This window comes from Jaculus jaculus, chromosome X, assembly GCF_020740685.1.
Source record: "Jaculus jaculus isolate mJacJac1 chromosome X, mJacJac1.mat.Y.cur, whole genome shotgun sequence".
Lineage (NCBI taxonomy): Eukaryota > Metazoa > Chordata > Mammalia > Rodentia > Dipodidae > Jaculus > Jaculus jaculus.
Window position 1 is genome coordinate 132,251,148 of NC_059125.1, and position 13,704 is coordinate 132,264,851.

Consider the following 13,704-nt stretch of genomic DNA (forward strand, 5'->3'; position numbering starts at 1 on the left):
GTCTCTCCTCGGTGGCCCCAAACACAAGCTCCAGAAGCATACCCACCTACTACATAACATTTGAAGGGATTGAGTGACAACACTAATTTTTGAATCATGACTAAACCACAACAAAGCTGACATGGTAGATAAACTAGTATCACCATGAAAAGGAAGAAGAGGAATAGGAAGCAAACATATTACAAAGCATTAATGTGTTAAGATATGCATCATTTATTCAACTGCTTCTCAGAATAAAGGGCTATAACCTTCTGATTCTAATGTAATTATTTCAAGTTGCCTTTACCACAAAGTGAAGTCATTAACCATATTAATGCTGTAGTATTGATTCTTTTTTCCTGATAACCTATAAAGTGTGTACTAGTTGCAGCCCTATAAGATATTTATTGCTATGCATAGACATACCTTACATGGTTGTACATCTTCTACTTGTGCTGGATCTATGTTCATTCTTTGAGCTATATAAGAAAAATAGGAGAAAATACAAGGTAATTGTTTTTGAGTAGTCAGACTCTAAGAGTTCTAAAATCTTCAAGTTGTATACCATCCCTGTAGTCCAGATGATTGAAAGCTGGCAAAAGCTGCACTGCATGCAGTCCTAAGGGAGAAAGAAGTCATCAGCAGTGAAAATTGTGTACACTGGAAGCCTCACATTTGGCCAAGCAGGCCAAACGACCTAACGGATGCAATAGTTGTATGTCTGCTCTGTGAGAAACCAACTACTCTATAATTGGATTGGAGGCCCACTCTATGGAAGGGAGTCCATGCCTGGCACTGAAAACCTAATCAAAAGCCTATGGCAGAGGAGATCATGAGTCTTAGGAGTATAGAGCCTGCTCTTGTCTGGCTGAATGCATATCCTTTGCTCACCAAACTGCCCTGAAAGCACTACACTGTATTTTCATATTTATATATTAATGCTACTTTCATTTTTGGTTAGGGAAGCTTCTCTCTCTCTCTCTCTCTCTCTCTCTCTCTCTCTCTCTTTTTTAATATGGAACGCTTCACAAATTTGTGTGTCATCCTTACGCAGGGCCCATGCTAATCTTCTCTGTATTGTTCCAATTTTAGTATATGTGCTGCCGAAGCAAGCATGGAAGCTTCTCTTTTGAGATGGCGGTGAGCATTAGGATGAACCAAAAGGCAACAGAGTGTTGAGAAGTGACAGAAGAGTGTTCAGCATTGAAACATCTCTATCGCATACACCAATGCTCAGGGTCCATTGAGGAAGAGGTGGTAGATAGAATGTAAGAAACAAAGGAAGGGCACTACTCCTTACAATGCAACTGTCCAGACAGAAATTGGCCTCGATATCCACAACCTTGCAGTGCCTAGAAATACCTTCACAAGACCCTCATAATAGGAAGAAAAGATGATGACATCAAAATAAAAGATTGGCTAATGGAGAGAGCTAGGCATTTGATGGAGAGTGGAGTTGTAAAGAGGAAAGTGGGTAAGGGGAGGAAATTATGGATTATTTTCTGTATATATAGCAGTTGTAAAAAAGTTATACATTAAAAATAAAAAATATCCAGGTCCCACGTTAGCCAGATGCACAAGGGGGCGCACGCGTCTGGAGTTCGTTTGCAGAGGCTGGAAGCCCTGGCGCGCCCATTCTCTCTCTCCCCCTCTATCTGTCTTTCTCTCTGTGTCTGTCGCTCTCAAATAAATAAATAAAAAATTTAAAAAAATATATATATATATAGGAAGGGTATGAAATCATATAAATATTTTGTATTAAAATTGGCATGATACTACTATGATTTAAAACTTCCACATTTATTAGAATGTAATTATTATTTTGAGAGATAATAGTATTTCCATTGTAAATGTATCCAAAATGAAATAAATCCAACAAAATAACCAACAATAAAAGTAGGAACTAGTTTAGTATTTTTTACTTTCCCACAGACATATCTGGATATATGCTCTTCATTCAGTGATTATGCTAGCTGCTTTTATAGGACAAAGCATTCTTTCATAATTAAGTGCAACATCCTCCTATCCTACTATGTTTGGTTGATAGTATTGAAGGGTTAATGTTGCACTCTCATCCAGGCTGGCCAATGGCATTATGAATACACAAGAACAACAAAAGATAATTTCATTAAAAGTCTACAAGGATGCTTCTCCCTCTCTGTGTTTGGTCCTGTGAAAGCAGGCCAGCTTCTTTTGCCATTATGGAACTTCCCCTGAATCTGTAAGCTTCAATAAATCCCTTCTTCCATAACTGTGGCTGATCTGGAAGTTCATCTCAGTGAACCTGAAGCTGTCTGCTACAGAACTTGGTACCGAGGAGTGGGCTGAGATGAACCTGACCATGTGGATGTTGGAACTTTTGTTTTGGAGGAATAGGCATGGACTTGGTGCTTGCAAATGAAAATGCCTTCTGGAGTGGTAAGTCCAGTTTCACAGACTATTCTGATGATAGTTTGAGAATGCTAAGTGCAGACAGTATTGAACTTTGAGGCTTGGCTTATGAACTTTCTAAGGGGAAGGAAAGACTGCAGAGGACTTTGTTGGAACTGAGACACTGGCATAAGGGCTGGCTGCATTCTGTTGCCCAGGCCCAGAGAGTTTGATCAAGGTTAAATTTGTAATAGGCTTATATGTTTGGCTAAAGTTATTGGACTGAGAGATTTAAGATTTTAAGTTGGAGAACCTCAAGCAAGTTAAAATTATAGGCACTGAGACTGGTCTTAGGTTACTGAACCTGGTATTGTCAACACATTAATAATCTTAAGGAAGGTAGATCAACTGCTTTACATCAAAACAATGGAAAGGATGCCCGAGGAAAGACGATCATAGAAATGCAAACTCTTTTTTGGAAAGATTAGACTGGAGAAGGAATCTGCTTTTCAAGGTTATTATTTATTTCAACCTTGAATTAAGAATATGGCTGTGTCCTACACACCTAGTATTAGTTTTGGAAGTGTGAAAAATGCATGGAGTGGTCATTAAATCCAAAGGATTCCAGGAGCCACTGATGTGGCATGAGACAGGGCGTGATGACCCTGATAGGCTGAAAGAGCCTTTGGAATATGGACTGTGGTTTACCTGGAAACCCGAAGATATTTTGGATATACCAGGACTGTGCAAGGGCTACTATGGTGCACACTGTTAGCCTCAGGTGGAAGTTTTCCATGGCTACTCTCCCCAGCTAGAAGAGTGGGATTAGAAATTCCAGAGACTCTCTGTCTCTGGGTATACTGAACCTGAACTGAAGAAGTTTAATGTTTGTTTGATGGTGGTTGAGTTTGAATTGTTTTAGTCTCTCCTTGCTATGCCTTATACCAGTTGAAAATGTTTACTCTGTGCCTCTATATTTTGGAAATATTTAACTTGTTTTATTTTACAGGACTTACTATCTTAACTTGGTCAAGATTGTGTGGGAACCTTTGAACTGAGTACAATTTATAATGTGTGATGGTTATAAATCTATTGGGGTCAGGGGTGGAATGTGGTACTTTGAATAGATGCCCCCAATATATTCAGTGTTTTATTAGTTTGTACTTTGCATCTGCAGCCACCTGGCTGGAGGCAGTGTCACTGGGAAGAACTTAAGGTGTAGCGGTGGATTTGAGATTTCGATCTGAAGATATGTGAAGTGTGTCTAGCTGGAGTTACTGAAGTGTGCTGTGCTGTGTGGCTTTTGGCTTTTTGGCTTGTGCTTCTCTCTGTGTGTGTTTAGTCCTGTGAAAGTAGGCCAGCTTCTTCTGCCACCATGGAACTTTCCCCTGGATCTGTAAGCTTCAATAAATCCCTTCCTCCATAATTGTGCCTGGTCTGGAAGTTCATCTCAATGAACCTGAAGCTGCTTGTTACACATAGAAAAGATTCAATGAATACTCAAGAGAAAGAATAAATGATAATTTGAGATGTGATACATACAAAATATAAATTTCTTTGTAAAGAAGCTAGACATGTAAAATGTTTTAACAATACTATGTTTAGAAAATAAAGCAATTTGATTTACTTCTCAAAAATGGTTTTCATGATTACAGTCAAAGTTTACTTTCCATAATCAAACCTCCATTACCCCATCACCTCATTCATGTCAGGAAATACAAACAGAATATTCTGTCAAACAGTGGATACTGGTACATTCTCTGGAACATCACTCTTTATTGTCAGTACTGATGCTTCTGCTTAGTACTGGGTGACCTTGGGCAAGCTTCTTAATGTCTCTGCCACCATAAAATGCTCATAAATTAAAGGTCATAATATCTCCATTTATGAACATTACATAATAAATTCAACATAAAGATGTGAGAGGAGTTCCTTACATGAAGATAAAAGCATTATTTCCACTATTGCTGTTACGTGTTTTTCAAGAGTATGAAGGACACCATGTCTTCTCCAAACATTGGTTCTTAAATCAAATAACAGGAAAATAGTATTTTCCAGAAACCATTCTGTCAGGCAGGCATGGTTCCTCAGAGAGTATAGAAGGGACAAAGGTTTTATTTCCCTTATTAAGACTCTACATTCTCTAGTATAAACCATTTATTATATAGATATGAATTCTGGGCTGCACTGGAGTTCTGGTAATGATGGTGGAATAGGATTATTACCTAGAAACCTGGAGAAAAAAAGAGGCAAGGTAACACCCAATACATTCTTCTACCAAAAATATAAGGACTGTAAGAAATTATTTACCCAGGTGAGACCTCTGCAGAGAAGCAGAGAAAATTCCCTTTCTCTTTCTTTTAGAACATTTCCCCTATAAAGACGAATAGAAGATACATTGCATGGTACTGAGCAAGGAAATGTGATTTATCCAAACAAAGGTGCACTAAAGAGTGAATTTAAAATTTTCCATCAGTTTAAATCATTTTTAAATAGAATTTTTGTTGAAGTTAACTTACAAACATAAATAAAATTGTTTGGATTCCATCCTGATAGTATAACACATATCCATAAGAAAACCTCGAGTTCTAGCCATACTCATTGCAGTGGACAAATCCAATTATTTCTTTTCAGTTTTTTTTTTTTTTTTAATTTCTGTGAGGTAGTTTCTCACTCTACCTCAGGATAACCTGGAATTCATTATGTACTCCCAAGCTGGGCTCAAACTAAGGGCAATATAACTAACTCTGTCTCACAAGTGGTGGGATTAAAGGTGCAAACCACTACCTCTGGTCCAGTTATAAAAATTCTACCACATCACATGTCAATTGAAGATTTGTCAAAGATGGGAAGATGGCATATCTGTTAAAGATACTTGCTTGCAAAGCCTGTGGCCTGATTTCCATTCCTCAGATATCTACATAAGGCTGGAGGCAATGATTGGTTTGAATGTCTGGCATATTATTGCAGAAGCAAGAGACCTTTGTATACTCCCACCACCCACAGACAGACAGACAGACACAAACATACACATATATATACACACCACATGCACAATCATTTACTGAAATACAGAATAAATAATATTTTTAGAAAATTTTAAAATGTTTCTTAATTCTTATCTATGTACAATCTTGCGGCAAAAGAGTTACCTTTTTTCCTTTCACATAATTCCATCACATACAGTTGCAAACAAGTCAGTGTGATTTATTAAAGAATGAAATGATATCTTTGAATGTATTTTTCCAAAATTTAGGAGAAAATACATTTACCTTTCACAATTTTGTAACTAGTTTCTATAATCTATCATTGTATCACAATTCAATCTTACCTGATGTATGACATTTTCTACGTCTAAGAACATATTTCTCAAGATTCTTCATGCAAGAACCTTTGTCTTCATCCAAATCACACTTTCCATTTTCATTTCCAAACAATGGATCAGCTCCATTCAAAGGAAGTAACCCCCTCACCTACAAAAAGATATTCAAGGAAGGTAGGCAAGGCAAAGAGAGCATTATTACAGATGTGTGCTGGCATGTAACACAAAGCGATAGCTGGGATTAACTATAAAATCTATGTTCAACATAAAGTAAGTCAAAATTTGCCTATATAAATACCCTTTTAATTATTTGTACACCAAGCTGACAAACATTTGGGGTCCCTTTCTGTTTGAGGGTATTTTGAATATATTTGCTGCACACATTCTAGGGCAAGTCTCTGTGTGGACAAAACATACTCATTTTCTTGGGTAAATACCTAGGAGTGAGCCAATAGCTCATTTTATACACACAATACACAAACATACACACACAATTTATGTTTGTGGTGCTTTGGAATACCCAGGTCTTCATGCATACCAGACAAATACTCTACTATTAGTCTATTACCACTAGGTCCCTGATTGGTAAAAATATTTTATTTTATTTTTATTTCTTTTATTTATTTATTTATTTTTCCAAGGTAGGGTCTCATTCTAGCTCAGGCTGACCTGGAATTCACTATATAGTCTCAGGGCTGCCTCAAAATCACAGCCATTCTCCTACCTCTGCCTCCCAAATGCTGGGGTTAAAGGCATGTGCCATCACACCCAGCCTGGTAAAAATATTTTAGGACAATTTTTAAAAAACCAGATATACTGTTTTTCAAAACAGACTATTTGTATTTGCAACAGACAATCTGTATATTGTTACATAGACTGCCCAATATTTGGTATTTTTAGCAGTGTTCATTTCACCATACTATGTGGTTTTGCATTACCGTGAGATGAATGATGCATCATTTTAAGCACTCACTTTTCATTCATGTATCTGCCTTGGTAATGAAGCTGAAATATTATGCCCATTTCTTAATGGATGTTTGCCTTGTCACTGAGTTCTAAGAACTCTATAAATTTCAAGTACAACTACTTCTTTGATACACAATTTAGGAAATATAAATTCTTTTAATCTGATGGTTTTCCTATTTTATTTAAGTTTTCACAAAGTCTAGTTTATCAGAGCTTGTCATTAGAACTAATGCATTTATGTCCTATTTAAGAAATCTTCATTTAAAAAATACTAAATTGGTTTATTTTTCATTCTAATTTGTGAGGTTTTCTTAACTCTTTCATTTAAACCTATGATCCATTTTAAATTTAGATTTTATATATGATGCAATATTCTTCTTTATTTTGAAAATGGAAATTCAAAGATTCTAACTTGATTTATTCAAAGACTATCCTTTCTTTATGGAACCCAGCTCTATACTATAGTGAAAAATCAACTCTGAGGCTCAGGGTCCATTGTGGAAGAGGTGGTAGAAAGAATGCAGGAGCCAAAGGAAGGGTAGGACTGCTTACAATGCAATCGTCTAAACAAAAATTGCACTTGATATCCATGACCTCAAAATACCTGGTACTATCTTCACAAGACACTCAGAATAGGAGGAAATGATGATATCAAAATAAAAAGAGAGACTAATTCAGAGAGGAGGGCATGTGATGGAGAGTGGATTTGTGAAGGGGAAAGTGGGGATGGGAAATAACATGGTTTATCGTCTATTATCATGGAACTTCTCAATAAAAACGTTTAAGAAACATCAACTGACCTATTCAATGCTGCAACTATTTCCTGTATAAGACCAAGTGATTCCCAAGTGGGGCTGATTTTGTCACCCTGAGTATATTCAGCAATGTGCTGGCACTATTGGAATGTGGTTGCTGCTGGCACCATGTAGTTAAAGTTTAGAGACCCTGCTAAGCATCCTCTAAATATACAGGATAGCACTCCATGACAAAGAAACAAACACCCACCAAATTGTCAGCAGGGCTAAGGTTGAGAAACCTGTTCTTATAAATTCTAATGATATACTTCTTAATTACTATAGGTATAAAACAAGTACCTATGCAAATGATAGTGTTAAGCCCTCTAATATTACTATTTCAAAACATCTCAGCTATTTCAAGCTCCTTTCAATTCTGTACAAATTTTAATGTCAGCATGAGAATTTCCATGAGACTATCTCTGGATATCTTGGTTGAGATTTTGAATTGCATGGAATCTCTGATTTAGATAGAAGAGAAATATAAGTGATACTGAGTCTTTCAAATGGGAACATGGTATACCTTTCCAATGATCTAGATCTTTGATATTTCTTAACATTGTCCTATAATATTCAATGCAAAGGTATTGACATATTATAAACAATTTATCTTCAAGCCTATTATATCTTTGATATAATTGTAAATGGTATTTTCAAAATTCCAGCTTCAAGTTGTTGACGGTTGTACAGAGAAATGCAGTTGAATCTTTGTGTTAGAATCACTTAGTGCTTTGTATTCTATTGTTCATCACACCATCTTTTATTTTCTACTTTTTGGATATGTACATATATGTTTGTGTGTTCATATGTGTATGGTTGTCCATATTTGTATAGGTGAATGTGGAGAAGACATGTCTTCCTCATTTTTTTTTTCCACCTTACTCTTTGAGATAGGGTCTCTTGCTGATCCTAGAACTCACTGATTCAGGTAGAATGATTGACCTATGAGCCCGAAGGATTCACAGTTTCTGCCTCTCCAGTGCAAGGATTACAAGATTACCTCAATCCTGGCATACTATGTTAGGACTTTGGATCTGAATTCAGGTCCTCATGCTTATATGACAATCATTTTATCCACTGAACCATCTTCCTAGCCTCATTATGTAGTTGTTGCTTGAAGTAAAGTGTCCCTCTAGACCAGCCTGGACTAGAACCCACTTGGTAGTCTAGGCTGTTCTCAGACTCGTGATAACTCTCGTGGTAACCTGAGCTTTCTTAGTGTTTGGATTGCAAGCATGAGCCACCTCACCTAGTACAGCAGATTTTTTTTGTCATGTTAGATAAAATAAAAGTTTTGCCAGGCATGGTGGCACACACCTTTAATCCCAGCACTTAGAAGGAAGAGGTAGGAGTATTGCCATGACTTTGAGGCCACCCTGAGCCTCCTTAGTGAATTCCAGGTCAGCCTGGGCTAGAGTGAGACCCTACCTCGAAAAAACAAACAAAAAAAGGTTTTATTATTTCTTTCTAAAGTTTTTTTTTGTATGCTATTTGTTTCTTTTTCTTCCATTAACATGTTGGCTAGAAAACTGCAGTTTTATGTTGGTCAGAAGCAGTGGGTATAGGCATCTTTGTCATATCTCATACAACTAAGAAAAAATCGTTCTTCATAATTAAGTTTGAGATTAGTTGGTACTTTTGGTATGTGTATTGGTGTGGGAGCACATATGTGTGGCAAGTGAGTGTGTGAGCCTGCTTTTGTGTGTGTGTGTGTGTGTGTGTGTGTGTGTGTGTGTGTGTCCAGAGGTTAACATCAGGTGCCTTCAATCTCTCTCCACCTTATTGAATTCTCTCTCATTGAACTTAAGAGCTCACACAATCAGCTAAAATTGATCCACCTGTGTCTTCTTCTCCAGTGCAGGAATTATAGGCACATATGCCACCACATCCAGCTGTGACATTAGTGGTGGGAATCCAAAGTTGGGATCTCATGCTTGCCTAACAAGCATTTTACCTATTGAGCCTTCTAAAGTCCCTATCTGAAAATTCAGAAGGTGCACTTTATCAGATAGGGAAAAGTTTACTGCCACTTTTGGTTTGCTAAGAGCTTTTAAGTTTTAATCATAAATAACTATCGATTTTTATCAATTGCCTTTTAAAATATACTAACATTATAGTTTTCCAGTTTTAGTTTATTGATTTGGCAATTACATTGATTTTCAAATATAATCCAAATCATACTTCTGGGATAAACTCAATTTGTGTTATATGTTTATAATGCTTGATTCAACATATTATAATAATATTTGCGTAAACTTTCTTTGTATTAGCTTAAACTCATGTTTATAGCTTAATTTCACATAGTAAGGCATTACTTTTTATAGAGCATACTCATTTATAATAATATCTATCATATTTCTGGATGTTATTGTTCTCTGAGTTCTTACTATATTAATGTTTCTAATTTGAAGACTTCTTGTTTATGCATGTGTGAATGTGTACTGTGAGTATTTCTGTTGTATGCATGTGTGCATGAGCACATGCTGTGCAGGCCAGGTATTGGCATTGTATGTCTTCCTCTATTGTTCTTCACCTTATTCACTGAAACTGTATCTCTTATAGAATGCAGATCCCAAAGATCCAGCTAGTCTAGCTAGCCAGTCTGACTCATGGATCCACTTTCTCATGCCTCCCTTTAGCTAGGGTTGTATGTGCACACAGCTACTCATGGCATTTATGGGGACACTGGGTATTGAACTCAGGTCTTCATGCTTGCATACTAAGCATTTTATCCACTAAGCTATACACTCATCCCCAAGCAGCTGAGTAGCTTTCATAGATTTTGTGTGGCCCAACAAACCTCAAATGTTTACACTAGCCTTTTACAAAAGATATCACCAACCTCTGCTCTAGACCAGAGTTGTCCAACAGAATTTACTGCAACAATGGCAATGTTAGAATCTACTTGTCCAATAGAGCCACCACATATGGGAATCAATCTCTTGAAATATGGCTAATACTTCTGACAAGCCGAGTTTGAAGTAAAATTAAATAATTTAGGGTTGTGGGAGATAGCTCAGTTGCTAAAGTAACTGACTCACAAGTTAATATAGTATAGGCTACCAATGCTTAAAAATAAAAATATTCATTTGAGACATAAAGAAATAAATATTGTCCTCAAGCCACAGAACTATGATTAAGATCCAAATTTTCTAATTTCATACCAGTATTTTTATCCCCTAAACTTAGCACCCTATTTGTTATCGCTTGTGGCTACTTTTTCTCTTAGTATTCATTTTCATATAGAACACTGTGTATCTGACTAATTATTTTCTCATTTCTCTGAAGCAATCAAATGATTGTTATAAAAAAGAACTTCTGAAAATAAAATTTTTACTAATGAAGAGCTCTCATAAATGTCAATTATTTGAATATCCCTCTGTACTAATTTGCATGGCATTTCCCCCACACAACCATCAGTATCTTTCTCTTAACACTTGATTAGTTCATCACTACTCACTGATGGTATATCAGTTAACAATAAGGTGGAAACACACTTGTTGTTGATCATAATCCTGAGTCATACAATAATATATCTAGAGTAACTGAAGCACCTATGAAGACACTGATAAGTGAGAAACTGACAGGTCTATTAGTCTAAAAATAGCAACATTACAAGGTTTGAAAAGGAAAGTATTAACAGAGGATCTAGAGAAAACTCATGCTGCCTCAAGAGTTTTGAAACATCTTCCTTGCACTCATGATGTAAAAAACCTGAGAGGTCAAATATGTCCTATGGACTGTCATACAAACTTGTCAGAAAAGTTAAACTGAAAGAAATTCTTTATTTAGTATTTTGCTAGTCTAGATATTAGTGTGTTTTCAACTAGAACATAAATAGATACAGTCTTCAATTTATGATGGATTATACATCCCATTATAAGTTGAAAACTGCAAATCTGAAAAATGAAGGCAGATTATATAACAGGCCTATAATCAAGCAATCAGGATGTTAAAGCAGTAATATTGTGATTTTGAGCCTAGCCTTGAATACATGGTTATACAATACATTAAAAAACAAAAATACCTATGTGTTACATGTACTATCACTAACATTAAGCCCTTTGTAGCAATCATTTAAAAAATTAAAGATATTAGGTTTATTGGAATGTATTTTCTTTTGATCTACATAACTAATAAAATAGATAATAGCCAAATGGTGCATTAAGATTCACATTGACTGGTATTCTAATGCAAAATGTGCAATATTACACCTTCATTTTTAACTATAACAGGCCATACCATCATTCATTAATATAAAGAATCCCTTTGCTTCTCATTATAAACTATCTTCATTTTCTTCATTCACTTTGCCAAGAAAAGTAGTGTGAACCTAAACTGAGTTCATTGTACCTCTAAGAGATTGGTTGCAACAGCCTCATGTAAGGGCAAAATTCCATCTGTATTTTCACAATTTACATTTGTGCCAGCATTCAATAACTCTACAATTGTATCACTGCATTCTCCTTTGGCTAACTCATGAAGTGATGTGCAACCTAAAAAAGGAAAAAGAAAAAAAAAGTCAAGTAGTTCTTTTTCCATGAGCATTTGTGTCTCATCTTCAGTACTAAGGACATTTTCATTAGCAGAATTCATATCTCCACTGTCACAGATGTGTATATTCTAAGTAATGAACAAGGTAAAACGTCAAAGTGTAATGCTTGAAAATGAACAATAGGTTTATTTTGGAAAAAAAAAAAAGAACATTGATCTCTTCATAAATACTGCTGACAAAGACTCAGAACATAAGACAAACAGAATCTAAGACAGTGAAACTAGAAAAACTAATCATTTCAGCTTGTTTAAATAGAGGCATTAGAATATCTATCATATGCTTATTGTTGCAGTCATGTTCACATTGCTGGCAGAAAACACCAGACCAAGAGCAAATTGTGAGTAAGAAAAAAAAGGTCTATTTTGGATTAGAGACTTGTGGGGAAGCTCCATGATAGCAAAGGAAAATGATGACATAAGCAGAGGGTGGAAATCACCTCCTGGCCAACATCAGGAGGGCAACAGCAACAGGAGAGTGTGCCAAACACTGGCAAAGAGGAAGCTGGCTATAATATCCATAAGCCCACCCCCAACAATACACTACCTCCAGGAGGCATTAATTCTCAAATCTCCATCAGCTGGGAACCTAGCATTTAGAATACCTAAGTTTATGGGGGACACTGAATAAAACCACCACATTTCCTCCCTTGGCCCCCATATACTGATAACCATACATGTTGTAAAATGTGATGCATTCAGTACATCTTTAAAAGTACCCACATTTTTTATCAATCCCAATGATATTCAAATGTCCCCATAGTACAAGTTATTTTAACTGGGCTGTAATACTCAAAAAACCCATAATGAAACAGAATAAGCACTTACACTGCAAAAGATGACATTGGGCATAATTCAACCAATACAAGATTTAAATAGGGCAAACATCAAACTCTGTAGGTATAAGCCCAACAACTCTAGCCAGTGACAAATCAACAAGTCTGATAATTCTAACCAGCAAAAAGTCTCTGAAGGTCCAATTTAACCCCTTCAGCCAGGCTATTCACAGTCCCAGAAAACTTCATCTGGGGCTATCAGCTCTTCTTAGCAGCTGTCTCGTGGTCACAGCATCTCCACTACAACCCAAGGTACATCCTCATGGCTCCATCTGGTGTCCATGCGAGCAATTGGGCAAACCTGTATCACACTGCCCATGGCCATTTCCAAAACATAAAGCCATACTGCAAATTCAACTACCCTCTCTTTCATGCATTTCTTATACTGCATAATAGCAGTTGGGGTGCCAATTTGTAAATCCATGGGAGAATAAAGTGGACTTTGAAGAACAGGTCATTTCTTCAGCATTCAGGCCCCTTCAAAAGACTTTACATTCTTTCTTTTGGCCCAATACAGATCATCAGGCCCAATCTCAATGGCTGTAATCTCTCACACAATTGCAGCTGAACAGGCAGAAGCTTTGCCCACAAATTTACTTTTATTTTGTGACATATTATTCTGCTCACAACTGTCCATTTCTAAGCAATGCAACACTGCACAAGTCCTCAGGAAAAAGACATAACAGTAAGCCTCTCACAAACTGCTTCTAGCCTAGTCCAAGCAAAGCTCTTTTTCACCCTCACAAGCCAAACCTCACAGTCCATAGTTTTACTGCATTCAGGTCTTTCAACTCTCCAACATAATAGTCTATCAAGCCCTACTTACAGCACTATAAGGCATCTCTTAGGTCAAGATTTCAAACTGAGCCCCATTCCTACTGCAAAG

General features: G+C 36.5%; 1 protein-coding gene and 1 non-coding gene across 2 annotated transcripts in view; both read right to left on the reverse strand.

The window, feature by feature from the left end:
* LOC101605591 (ankyrin repeat domain-containing protein 31-like) overlaps positions 1-13,704 on the reverse strand; it is a 163,070-nt gene that overhangs the window by 44,587 nt on the left and 104,779 nt on the right. The gene's annotated exons all lie outside the window — the stretch shown is intronic.
* On the reverse strand, positions 989-1,095 carry LOC123456827. The gene has a single exon (XR_006634705.1). It is a non-coding gene; the product is annotated as a U6 spliceosomal RNA (small nuclear RNA).